The sequence below is a fragment of the Hylaeus anthracinus genome, unplaced genomic scaffold (assembly GCF_026225885.1).
Source record: "Hylaeus anthracinus isolate JK02 unplaced genomic scaffold, UHH_iyHylAnth1.0_haploid 11985, whole genome shotgun sequence".
NCBI classification, from domain to species: domain Eukaryota; kingdom Metazoa; phylum Arthropoda; class Insecta; order Hymenoptera; family Colletidae; genus Hylaeus; species Hylaeus anthracinus.
In genome coordinates, this window is record NW_026534333.1 from 5,889,932 (window position 1) to 5,904,518 (window position 14,587).

Here is a 14,587-nt window from a genome sequence, read left to right on the forward strand (position 1 = left end):
TTAACTGGATGCGTTGGTGCATCACGAACGTCTTCATTAGTATAGCGTACACTTTCCCTCTGAAATGTATGGAAAACTTTGATTGCGCTTTAGCGAAGGTACGCGACATTCTCACGCACATATACGATAATTAACGTTGTCGCACAAATGTTTCCGTCGCGATAACGTTTAGCAGTCTCTGCGCTGGTATGCTGCCGTGGTCACACGATAACGGCGCCGCCGGAACGATAATGGCAAAGGCATTATACGGAGTGAGAGTCGGTTATTGTTGGCTCGACATTAAGGCACTGACAATCAAGAAAATGTCGCGGGGACACGCCGCATTTTTCATGTCGCGCCAAAGTATACCTCGAGTAAAGTAACCTCGAGTAAGTAAAATCAAGTTGGTAACTTTGAAAATGTCGACTTTCCTTTTAATTGGATTTTCCGAACCCGCGTATGCTTGAAAATATATTTTCCTGAATTTTGTACGGATATATGAAGAAGTGCCGAAGCTAGAAATACTTCGAAGGGGGCAACGTGCCCTATCTCGAAAGTGCTCTTAAAACTTCAAAAGCGTTTTTCTCAAAACCGTGTCCCTCGAGACTGTCGGCACGATATCCTGGGAATTACTGAACCGATCGATAATGAAGTTTCGCGTATATGCGAAGTAGACGTCTGTTTTATGGCTTCTGCCAGACCTAAGTCGACATCGTTGCATCTTTAATTTTTCGTACGACCTCGCGAAGTTCAAAAACCGTAGAAAATTTTCTCTATAATTTTTCGTTAATTGTATCCTCGTTGGGGACTAAAATTCGCGTAATATTTCCACGGATCCGGGGACTCCTTTGCGCGAGACTCTTCCGCAGTTATAAACTGTTGGCAGATTTTTTGCCAAAGGCTCGCTCGAGCACTTACGAAATACCAGGCATTTTAAATTAACGCGGCCTCTCGCAGAGCTGTCGATCTTATAACGACCTCCAATTTCAGAGAAATCTGCCGCTAATGAAAGAACGTAACGCGGCCGTGCTCAGTGCAACGTGGAAAAACAGGTCGCGTGCAGCAGTTTCACTTAATTAATGCTTCCTTTACCTAATAAAATATCCGCGTTTTCACCCTCTCTATCTCTCTCGCAAATATTACCCCATGCGTTGATACGGCGCGAGACCGACTAAACGTTCTTTCATTCGTGTCGACTTGTATTACGAATTTCAGAGAATTTTAATCGATCCGATCGCTCGTATTTTACACGTTAAACGTATCCGCGTACTTTAACGGTGGAACGTTTCTTTGATTCCGTGATTAATTTTCACTGTACACCGATCGCTTGCAACAATTTATGCATCGTGTTTGACTATGGTTGTCATCGATTATGATCGAATGTAACGACGAGTTAGCGTCAATACGTACCAGCACGAAAGATTAATATCAGCTATCGCGTTACTAATTTTAATGCTATTGAAAGTTTCACGTATCAAATGTTGTAATAAACGCACTTATAAACATGATTTGATTAGTATTAATATCGATATTAATACAACTCGATAGGTTTAAAATTTGGAATTTCAACGTATAGCGTACGTGTTGAATTTGAGAAATCTACCCTTAACCCACGGTAAATAATTCAAGAAGAGTTCGACGACCTCCACCTGAAAATCTCTTCATTCGACAGGTACGCTTTAAGATTTGCCTGGTACTTCTATTCATTATCTAGAGTCATTAACGCGAGCTTCTTCGATATCCGTCGGTTCGTTCTCGAAACGTCGCAAAGAAGTGCACAGTTCGTGGAACAAAAGGGGCGTGCAACTCGTTTGCACGTCCCAAATATGAAAGGTATTGGCCACCCGTAATCCGAATGCCTCTGAAGAAAAGCTCGACGCAACGAAGAAAGCCGGACGGTCTGGTCTTATTAAGTTTTGACTCGCGTCTCGGCTACCCATGAAATAATTATATCGATCAGTTGACCTCGTTTGGAGTCACGTTCCTCCACCTACGTTATTACTTTTTATTTTTACTTAGAATTCATATGTAAGTAAGAAATAGTATTTCTTTCTGAAACAATTGAAAATACAGACACTTGTTTATATCATGTTTCCGCAATGTCGTTGGCAATTGTAACCTTTCCAAATCTCTTTGTTTGTTAGAATCAGCCGAACGAACGACAGGGCAAGCTGCGTATGTTCCTCGAGGACGTACAAGAACCCCTAACACAGGGACCAACGAATTGCCACAGCATTCGAAAGCCTCTGAAACACCGCCAGGTGGATTCGTTGAGCCCTCCAAAGCGCTCATACCGTCGAAAAGCTTAACAGCTATGTTCCTTGTGATTAAGTTCGTCGGCGAAACCCGCAGGCTGCAATTTTCCAGAAACGCCAAGTGTTCAACCCTGAATACAGTTTCAGTTAATCGCGGTCTTAGTTATCGTAAAAGAGGCTGGAAACCTTCAAAGGTGTACAGCTCTCTCCAAATCGGTCGAAGAACATTTTCGTCCACGATTACCTTCGAAAGTGTGTTTTACCAATTGGAGGGGACAAACGTAATACGAATTTTTATCCCGATAGACAAATATCTACGTTGCCTGGATAAAAATGCGACTGGTGAAAATAAATAAATTCGATATCACAGGGCTCGAGTTTAGAAAAGCACACGACGTCGAATCGATTTGACCAACCGTGCCGGAGGAACAACGGGTGTTCGATTAAACTTCCACTATTTGTCTCTATCGTCCAGTAAAACTTCTCCGTGGCAACTCAAAAGTTCCGCAGACGTAAAAGTAAGCGACGCGTACCTTAGAGGGATATAAAGTGTAGGAATATACATTTCCGTCCGCGGAATGGAAACGTCGGTGTAGCTGTCTGGCAAAAACTCTGTTTCACAAATAAATCGGGATTAAGACTTTTTGTGATCCTGGGTTAGCGTTAATTTTAAGAGAGAGTGGCTAGGCCTCGAGGTCTACAACCGCTTAGGTCCGATGACTATTCCACAGTGTTATCCTTTTACAGATAATGTCGAACCATGCCCTGTTTAATTACATGAACCCTTTCGGACCTGAATTATTTTCCAATTACTCCTTCACCTCCCATAAAAAATGACCCGGAACACCGGATTTCTAGCCAAAGATACAACACCCGAGAATAAACATGTTAGAATAGTTACAGGAGCGAAGGAATACACGTGACAGGCGGCGAGAAATGAGGCAGAAATATTTCAGATATGGAAACCTGCGGGGTAAGTCAAGACTAGCGAAGATGAATTAGCTAACCGGTTAAGTAGCTCTTGGAGTTCCCGACTAATTTAAAAATGGCCAAGATTGTTGGCGAAAGGAGAAAAAGCGGGGAAAGGTGCAAAACGAGATGCAAACGATCGACGGGCAGACAATTTGTAAAGTCTGAAACTGGTTTGGAAGAGGCGCGCGTTATACGGGTCATGTTGAATCTTCAAGTTTCGCCAGGGAGCGGCGTCAGCGGAACGATAGTTAAATACGAGTCGCTTCATTCGATTAGTATCGCGAAAATGAGGTCGCGGGGAGACCAGGAAGGTAATACGTGGATAGTCTTCAGGATTAACAAAATATTTTTACCGTAACAAAATCCGCTCATTGGTATGCGAAATAATGAATTCGAAGTAAATATGATTAAAGCCGTAAAACAATTAGGATCAAGTTCTGAATGCAAACGACAAACAGCCCTCGACGCCGACCTACGCAATCGTATTTATTTAGATCAGTGGCGCACCGAAACCGGCGTTTAATCACCGAATTCCATTACTTGGGATGCACGCTCGTAAAGGAAACCGGTCCCTGAATGGCTGAAATCCTCCTGGGGAGCGGCGAATAAACTGCCGATGGGGCTGTGAATCGCGATTCCCCGTGAACGATTCGACGAAGGGCTCGCGGCGAGCCGAGGGAATAAAAAATGCAACGAGCCGCGGCATACATACGCAAACGGGGCAGCTGGGGGATACAGAGGGGTTGAGACGAAGCGAGGGTGTGAGCGGCGAGAAAGTGGGAAGCCGGAGGAAAAGGCGTACCGCCTGTAAAGGATTGCGGGAGCCGACGGATAAAGGGGTTGCCAGGAGGTGATGGTTGATGAGAAGAGCTCGGCGAAGAGATGCAGAAGAGAGCGACCGGGTTGAGGGTAGGAAGTGGGAGAAAGGGACGCGTAGTTAGGAGTGAAAGAGGAACCGGAAAGGCTGCGGCCCCGGGAAAAGGAAGGGCAAGTGGGGCAGACTTGCAGTTTTAATTCTTCGCGCCTCCTTTGTGCGTGACGCTGGGAGGTGCGTCGACTTTAGTAATTGTTTCAAGTGTCCGAAAATCTGGGACGCCTGCACGAAAGATTGTCCCCGGTAACAACTTGACGGTTTTCTCCCCACGACATAGATTACACGTTAATGAGACCAACCGCGGTTGCACGCCCCTATGAGTTTGAATATTCGATTCGGATAGTTGTATTCGGTGCATTCGGAACACCTGTCCACGTCTCCCCTATGATATCAGCGAATTTGATCGCATACGCGCGCCCCTCTTGCGCTAGAGCCATGAATGCGTGATTCGATCAATTCTGGAATCCGTAGTTTTGGCATTGCTAAACTGGACGATAACCCACATGCATGAATCAAGCTTAGAGCACTGCGTCGTTGTCGTCTACGGTGCGCGTTTATCGTTTTGGTGTTAAGGCAGGAACATTTGATGCTTGTCTGTTTGAGTTAAGAGTTGCAATAACAACGTCGTCAATCCGTTACTAGGACTTTTACAGACATGCCTTGAACCCTTTCGATTCGAGAAAGAATAATTCAGTTTCAATTTTTATTAATGGTGGCACCAGTGGAGGATAACTCCGTTCTGATTATCGGGGATGGTATTGCGTCAATGAAACTCGTATAATAATAATATCGCTTAACATACGCGCACGCTTGTTGCACATATCGGCGTATTTCTGATCTGAAAACGTGATACATTACATAGCACCGCGGGTGCACGCAGACCGTCGGTTTAAATCATTTCTTTGTTTGCTATTCCGTTGCGCCCACTGCTCCGGAGTTTATTATTTATCCAAACGCGGCCAGGAAAAATGCAACAACGATGCAGCGGTAAACCGTCAACCACGGAATTTATAAAATTTCATTTCTTTCGCGATTGACCGCATTGCTAGCACCTGAACCGCGCACGTCTCTTTTCGCAAGTGTTTTTTAAACGAATCATGGCAATGCATGTTTAATTCACAGCTCGTAGCATGGAATTTCAAATGTACGTTGCTTTGAAGTACGACGCACGAGTTTGCAAATTTTGTCAAGCTTTTTACACTCCTTTTTGCAGCTTAGTTGTGGATTTAAACGTTCCAGATTCTGTAAATGAAACTTCGTTTAATTTCATTCAATATTTTCGACGAATCCTTGACCTGGATGGTCCCGCTGTACATTGTACAGCGCAACAAACGTACACTAGAAAGTTACACATTTTTCTATCTCCTAAATTGCTCCTGCTTTTCAAAAATATGTACACTACCCCTATAAAAAATGCATGCTCCGTAGTTTCACTTTTGGAAGGCTGAAAGTAGTACGCAAAATTCCTGACGCACTGCCGAACCCACTGTTTACGACGAAATATTGCAGGAAAAAATATATTCCCAGGAATACCCCAGATTAAAACCACAAATAATTAATGTTTTTCTAGAGAGCGCCACGGATGAATTTATCACGGCATTTCGGGGTTCTGCCGAGTTTTCAGCTTCGGTTTACTCGCCACGTGGAGAAAAAGTAACTCGATCACCGTAACGCGACTGCGAGCGTCGCAAATCACGCGATTTTAATTACGCGCCCCGAGAATATAGAATAAACTAATACGTGACTCGACATCGGTGGAAGTAGAATAAGTCGACGCGCGGGCGGACCAGTGGCATAATTTTAATCCACCTGGATTCGTTAGCGGGAGCCTAACACAGTTCCAGTAACGACGGTTTCATCGAAGTTCCCTGAAATCTGTGAAACTTAAATGAAAGTTCGTTTCGTTGGAAATTCGCGGCAGAAACAAGTCCCTGGCAGACTCTGGCCACGAATTTAGGAAAAAAGAACCGCAGTCGTCGGAGCTCCAATCGCCGATTCAACCTGATAGAAGACCGACATCGCAGAAATCCCAGCTCCTCCGTTAATTATTTCACGGCGGTGAGCGCGGACGGCCGATGCAATTATTGAAAAATTGAGATCGAAGGAAATCTGTAGGAAATTTTTATTTCATCTAGAGCAATCGCTGGGAGAAATTAATACATCGACTTTAACTATATTTCAAACCTGATAGGGATACAATTACCTCGCGTTTCATTTTTAATATTATTCCTCTCGAGAATAACGAGGCCTAGATTTAGTCGTGACTTTTTCATCATTTTTGATACTTATTTTTTCTACATGCGGGCTAACAAGCAACGCTGCCGAGTCGATGCCATTATCGGTTACGAACGCGTACGCTGCATTTTCGGGCCGAAAGTTTTGGGTCAGAATTAATTTCCACCATCGCGAAAAATATTTCTAAAGCGAAAGGAACATTCTATATGCATCCATAACAGGACATTGGAACAATAGAGCGTTCAGATAACTGGGAATTCGAGTAAAGGCAAAACATGATATCAAACACCGATGGGATAAAGCGAAATAATGCACTCGCAAATATTTTATCTGATTTTACATTCACTATGGAATTATATAAACTTTTAATTGCTGTCGGCTTCTAATGTGCTCTGAAAACTACGGCACGGAACGTCGAACATATTTTTCATTTATTTATCGCAAGCCAAGCCGCGGGAAAAAACGTTCAGAGGAACCCAGACTAGAATATATCAACGCTCGAACGACGTCAAAATCGGATCGCTTGCAGGTGGACGATTAATTAAGGTGGGAGAAAAAATGGCGGTCATTAAAAACAGGTCGCGCTGACGCGAAGTAGTACGTGACTGTCGCGACTCAGACGGATCGCGTGCTTTAAACACTGGCTGACTCTTTTTTCCCATCGGTTATTTTCGCGACGGTCGGGACAATTAAATGAGCATACAGTTGCTGTTTTAAAACACGACGGTAATAATATCGATAAGCCCTCTAAAATTCCTAGGCGTTAATTATTTTACCTGAATTATTTTTTTTTTCTCGTACTAATGTAATTTCATTTTTAGGGTTTAGGCTTCGACTAAAATTAGTATGGAAAAAATTGAAGAGAAATGGACTTTTTCAATGTATAAAAGAGTCTCGAACGAAACGGACTTGCAGATGCTAATCTGTCGCATTAAAATAAATCCTCGATCATCGAATGGCTAGAATGGACGCTCGAATATTCGCTGTTTACCTGCGTTCTCGTTCCATTCGACACTTTTCATTACACACCCGTCGAGCGTGTCCCGTAAATATTAATCAAACTGCTCTCGATACGCGGCCCTGGTGTTCCATCGTTCAGCAATTCCGGCGATCAGACGATATTTGTTTCGTCGAGTTGCCGCAGTAATTTCATCGCAGGAAACTACGTCGCTCGCGACAAATGTAATGGCTGTTAATCTGTCAAATACAGTTAAACACCTCGTGTTTGTCGTCCTGTAAAATACTCTTCTAATCCCTGCTGGCTGCTGCGTTTGCCTATCAGGTTTCGTGATTTATTCAGAAAGCTCGAAGCGATCCGTTGCACCTTCTTCAGTCTGACGCATTTTAAACCTGTACCATTGGCTAGATCAAAGTATCCACTTTTTCAAACGTATTATCGAAGAGAGTATCGACAATTTATATTTATAGTTTCGAAATCGTCTAACTTCAAAGCTCATAACTGGAACAAATTCTATAATAAATGTTGCGGAAATTGTTCGTACGGCTTGATAGTATTTCTGAATGAAGTCGAACGCACTCGTCTCCATTTAAATCTTCGGGGAAGCAGTTAAGCAACCTCTATGATAGAGCAACTTTCTCTGTAAGAGCGAGCCGTCTAATCGAGAACGATCGATCATGAGGTCGCAAAGCGAGTAGTAGAACTAAAACTTCGGCGCAGTGGCCGATGCCAGCGGATAATGCGCTCAGGTAACTCGCAGTCCATTCGTCATGAACGCAACGAAGAACGTTCGAATCGAAAACCACGTCCAACGTTGTTACGTCGGTTCATTATTTAGCAATTTTCGCAAATGGAGGTCGCGTAAGAAATTCAACGAATCAACGGAGTTACATTATTTACGAGATAATGAGCCAACGCGAACTTCAATTGCTGGAAAGAGGGAGATTTACGGTTTTACAGGAAAACCAACGCTGAAAAATGAAGAAATAAATGCGGTACTTACTTATTTTGCTGGGATAAGCTATCAGGCGTTATTGCGGTGAACTAGATTAGTTTCTCGAACGCGAGAACAACTCGGGACAAATTATTAATCGAATACAATAATAAGTATTTAGTTTTCAAGATTAAAAATAATATTAAAATAATTTGTCGGAACAATTTTTGTTCAAAATTCTCCATAAAGTACAGCGTCCAAGCGCAGGTTATTAATGGCTCTTTCAGAATTGCTAAGGGTGTAACATACCCAGACGACAGTACTGGACCCTTAAACGTGGCAAGGATCCTGTAATTCAGCAAGAAACAATTAATTTTAATTTCGCTGAAGAACGACTTCTAGGAAATGAAGCCAATTTCGGTAAAAATAATGTGGCAAAGTCATTTTAACTTTTTAAACGGAGCGGTGCAGAACAACGAATTTCACTCGTAAAAGAGTGATACGGGAGAATGAAGATACATATGCAGAGAGAAACGTAGAAAAATACTTTGTATTTCATTCGTTTCGTAATTTCTTTCGTTTTAACGGAATGTGACAAAAAAAAAAAAAGAATGAAATAATGGCATATAACACGAAAACATTGTTAGCAATTGTTTTATATAATAGAACACGCGGAAACGGGTAAAAGAGTTGGTCGAAGAATTTCGTCTCGCTTGTTACCTCAGATAGGATTCAAAATTTGTAACACTTCGCCTCAAACCAAGGGTGAAATCGAACGCCATGAGATTCAGTCTGCGACGAGGAAACGGATAAAACGATTCCGCCATCAGTGACTGAGTCGATACCATTCTTTCTCAGTGGTAGAACAGGAAACTCGTTACACGGTTCGCGAGGTAATCATTTACCTGCGTTCAATTTCGAGATATTTTTGATGTATACCAAAAATCCAGATCACCAGTCACAGTTATTTCATTTTTACTTGTTTATTCCTGATTACGTTCAGTGGTCTCTTGAAATATTTGTTAACATCGTGCCTTCCATCAACATTTTCCTCGTGATTAATTCGTTCAACGCCATGTCAATCTCACGGGGATTGTCTACCGCAACATAAGACACTGTCACGTAACAACTTCCATTTGAGAATTAACCTGTAACCGCGCAGTTTCCTAACCACAAATACCTTCCGTGTACACATGCAGTGACAAATGAGTAAAGACGTAACAATTCGTCCTATCCACAGCAAATGGAAATGTGTTTTAATTTATCTCCACCACAAATATATAAATCAAGTTAAGGACAAAGTTACTTCAAAGTTCACTTGTATCTATAAACAAAATATTTTCGGATGACCGTTAGTGCTCCTGTTGCGCGCTGTAATTCTTCTTTTCTCAATTTAGGTAATTTGCTTAGATACGGAAAAGCTTTGTATGACTAACGAAGAATAATCACGCGCGAAATGTTCATGGAACGAGGACGCTAATAAATTTGATTCCGCCTCTCTGTTCCACTATTTAGGGAAGAATGTTCAGCGTTACTTTTCGCATAGTTTCGCGTGAGTTCTCTGTTTCGTGCGGCGCGACCACGACACCGACAAGATCCACGACGTTCTTCGAATGTTCGTCGACAGTTACACTAAAAAGCCAGGCTGGAAAACGAAAGTATTTCAGTGAATAAAGTTTGTGGAGTGTCAACCCTGAAAGAACTTCTTGGATCTCGATTGACTCCGCGCCATTCCACGTTTTATTTGGAGCTCGCTCGGATTATTTACTTTCATTTAATATTGTTCTGAACTGAAATAAAAAAAATAGAGCACGAAGTGTATTATACATTTAATATACTTTTGAAACGATAAATGTCAGAAGATGCTAAAACTAGTTTTGCGTTTGAAGAACATGTTTTATTCTGGGAAATATTAAAAAGTTCAGCTACTTGAAAATATGAGGGAGTGAAAATTGTTATTCGAGGAAAGCAAATAATAAGATGTTGAAATGAAGTTGTCTCGAGAGGGAGCTGTTCCTCGACGAATGGATTTAAATAACAGCGACGAGTAGACAGTCTTAATAAGTCTACGTCTCCGTTTATTCGAAATAAGCCCACAAGTGTTCGAGCAACGGAATAACAAGAACAGTAGATAAGCGAGGGTAAAGATGTTCTCTCGTGAATTCTCTCGTGTATGAATCGAGAGTACACGGGAATTGTTGTATATTACAAAATGAAATTCGAGACGCAGGGAATATAATTCCCTCATATTTCCCAGCCGTAGCTCTACTTGAATTTTTTTCAATTGCTCCTTTTACATTATAATTATATCGGAAAATGTTTCCTTCGTTTGGGCGGAAAAGTGATTTTCCTTCTTCGTAACCGTATTTTCGCTTAATTGCAAACGTTTGGTCGGAGTTCTGGAAACGACAGCTGCATGAATTTTGATACCGGATTCAAAATCAAAATTAGTGTGAAAAATATTGTTTCAACATAAACAATAGCTAGTTTACTTTTATTATTTCCAACCGTTTCAAATCTATAGCCGTTTCTTTTGTTCTATTCTATTTTTCAGTTTTTTTTGGATACACCTGCAGTTTTGAATTTCAAAAAGATAATTGGAAACCTAATCTTGTAAAAACTAGCACAGAGAATCGATACGTGCACAGAACTTTCGAGCGGAGAGTGCAATTTCGGAATCGAAAACGTTTCGAGCTGGAGAAAATTCTTACGGAACACTGAGCACGATTGATGAAAGTAATACCAAACAAAAATAAAAGCCTGGCAAATAAACTAAAGTTCGAGTTTCATCTTAAATTTCTAAAACCTCGCGACAATAATGTTTGTAAAAGTAGAACTTGTCTCCTAATTTGTGTACAGTATTTTAAATAAATCGCGAGACGATGTTTCGGAAGTTACCGATAAACCCGTTGGGCTTCAGGGAACATTGCGTCTGAATGAAAAATGGGAAATCGATTTCTGACGAGTCAACCTTTACTACAACCGTTTTTGTTTGTTGCCTCCAAGTAAACAGCTGTGATAAATGAAAGTTTCTTTCGGTAGACTAACAAGCTTCGTTTGTCGAAGATTTATCCACGGAGACGGTTATCGGTTTAATCGCGATTAATTCCCCGTTAAAAACGAATGAGACAATATGACGTACGCAAGATTATTACATCCGTATTATTATTGAAATATCTGTAGCGCGATATAAATCACAAACTGTCAACGATCCTTGATCTCCGTCAAACTTTTGATTGCAAACTTGCCTTCCCTCGACAAGTTTGATTGATTTACGCGCAAATAAAACACTTGCACAGGTTTCCTGTCTAATTTAAATCCGATTTTAAACAAATATCACGACGCGCGATGCTATGCGCATATGTCAACGAATGTACTCTGACAGATTAATTAATGTATTCAAATATAAATTCCTTCATGTTTTTCAGGGCTTTTAAAAAATGCTCGACGATAGGAATATTGATCAGCATCCATGAGACATGATCACGCGTTTAGATTCACGCCTACTTGGTTCTTCTTACGAGTTCGCTGTCGTTGGAGCATCCGCGAGATTTCCATAATCAATGAAACGAACGTTGTGCCCTTTTCCCCTCCCTTTCGATCAACGCTAATTGCGCAAAAGTCATACGCGGCGACAGATGGAACAAACACGGGATTAATTGTTTGGCTCGGTGATCGCGTGTAGAGTGCAAACATGTATCGAACGTTTACGCGTCATCCGTACTTGTTCCTCTCGTCCTGAACACCTCACAGCGGGGTACGATGTTGAAGTAGCCTGGTTGAGGTAGGTCAGAGAGAAGGGGACAACCGGAGCGTATATTTATCACGTAATCCCTGGACATTATGCTTGGCTACTCGTGATCATAAATTATAACTTATGGAATGGAACCAGTATACGTTTCGGGTAGACTGGCATGCGCAGTTCGCCCTTAACGTATTCATCTTCGCGGAGGGAAATTCGTGACGTTGAGTAATCGGTTCGAGACCCTAGGAGTGCCATGAAAAAAGAAATAGTCGGTCGCGTTGCGGACGAGCGGTTCGTCTATTACGCTAGGAAGCAACGAAACGCTTGAATGAATAGAAAAGCGTAACCAACTTGGTATAGCGTAATTAATGTCAAAGAATTGGCCACTAAAGAAGAACATCCTACTGTTAATTCTACGAGTCGTCGATATTGTTGAAAAGATAATCTCCAGGTGAGTACAAAAAAATAATAAGGAATCCAACACGGATATATTGAAAAAGAGTCAGTATATAAAAAGAATTATCGTGCAGAATTGAAACTATCGACGAACCAAATCTTGGTTCACCAAATATTCCCTCGAAAAATTCGTCGCTGTTAACCCAGACTTCATGGATCTACCGCTACGTAGCAACAATGTCGCAAATGGAACTCGAAGTACTCGTAGCACTTTTGGGTTGGTGGAAGGAGCAATTTTAGAATCGTGGAGATGATTGGAATTCTGATTCGTGGCCAGTCGAAACTTCCAAGGGATTAAGAACCGTCCGAAAGTCGAAGAACTTCTGGAAAAGAAGCTTGGGAAGACTGAAAATTGGAATGAAACGTTCGAGTAATCCTAAAAGTCAGGAACTTTATAGCGTTCTAAAAAACCCGAGGAACAGCTTATCGTTGAAGACTTTGACTCCTCTGCGCAAGATAAGAAGACGTTTGACATTCTCGTTCAATGTTTAGAGTGCTCCGAGAGTTTACTCGGACTGGAGGTGTGTAAAAATATTTGGAATCGTCTGATCCGTTAATGTACATGCGTTTCTTAGGACAGCTAGCGTAAACAAAAATCAGATATTTACATTCTATAATTCAAATAATTTACGCAAAAATAAACGCGTTATCCAAAGGACCCGTTTCGAATTCCCTGATCTGCATAATGGCTGTCGAGGAATTTCGGAAGTAGCGGAGGGGAGAATGAATAAGCCAAGGTTTAGGAAGTTTCATTAGAGAACGCAGACTAGGACGACACAAGGTTCATAGGGCACAAATGACAGCGTGACATAGTACTACTCGCGACCATTCGTGAGAAGTCACGTGCAGGTTAGGCGGGTGCACCGCGATTGTCCTCTCCATAGTTTCGCTATCGCGTTTACAGTTTCCAGAGAGTTGAAACCCAGTCTTCGAAGAACGTTCGCTCGTTTCTTATATTTAAATGCGTCCAGGCGTCGACTGAGGACTTTATCAAAATTTATCAAAGTTTCGGTGGCTCGGAAAGTTGTAACAGGCACGAAGTAAAACAGCGTCAGGCATGAAGTGACCCGTTAATGTTACGCGGATCTTGAGACGGCGGAAAGTTTCCAAAAGCTACGAATTTCAGAGCTGGGAGAACTTTCCGAGCCTCCGGTATTTCGGTAATGCTTGCATTATCTGAACTTTTGAGCGTCTCGGTCGAGCCGCGAGTAATTTCCACTGGGCCAGGATTATTTCGACTCTTACGCTACTTTTATAGTTATAGACAAATTCTGAGGAATTTGATTCCATTGTTCTTCAACACGAGCATGTAATTCGAACAGTGAAGTTGGTGGGGAATTACATGCATTTCGAAGTCTTCTTTTCAATAATCCTTATAGATTTTCTATAGGGTTTAGTTCAGGGCTTTCCGCGGGCCAGTCTCAAATAGAAAACAAACATTCCGATATCAAATTATTAAGCAAGCCCTATCGCAGCTGAACAAAATTAGCGGCTTTGTTGCAACTTAATAAAGGACTACTTTCAGGATACTCGACGAATATTCCGAGTTCTTCGTCTTGAGAAGCACACGGCCAATAACCGTGTTTCAACGAATACAAAGGACAGCGAAGCTCATCAGCCGGCCCGCGCTCGCGAAGACGCGCAAACGTGCTCTTTTGAAATTTAAATTTTTGCTAATGAAGTGTTCGCAATTTACGGTGCTAGTTTCGTTACGTCTTTTCCGCGAAATTCCGCGCAATGCGAAATTCCTCATTGGCACACGTCGACGGGGAGAATGCGTTTTCTTTCTTTTTCCTCCCTTTTTGGTTATCCGCTTCTTTTTTTTCTGCCATAACGCGATGCAAATTTCCCTTAATTCCAGCCGACCTACGTTCGAACTCTAGCGTCATCACCCACCGCGAAGACATTGACACGCCAATAATTCAGCAATTTTTTTCCCTCCTTTATTTGGCTGTCGAAATATTCCCTCGCTGTCGAGTCACGCTTGTCCGAGTGACAAGACGAGTTTATCCGCCCACTTGGCGTGTGTGTCTCTACGTACAGGAACGTACCAACACACCAACGACCGTTTAAACTGACCATGCTTGAATCTTAATCGATTGCAAACGAAATTACCTCTTTATTTCTGATAGGTATATATATTTGCATCTTTTATTATTCGAACGCTGGAAATTCCAAC

General features: G+C 41.9%; 1 protein-coding gene across 4 annotated transcripts in view; it reads right to left on the minus strand.

Annotated features, from left to right (window-relative positions):
* LOC128886580 (uncharacterized) overlaps positions 1-14,587 on the minus strand; it is a 279,072-nt gene that overhangs the window by 140,482 nt on the left and 124,003 nt on the right. The window lies entirely within an intron of this gene.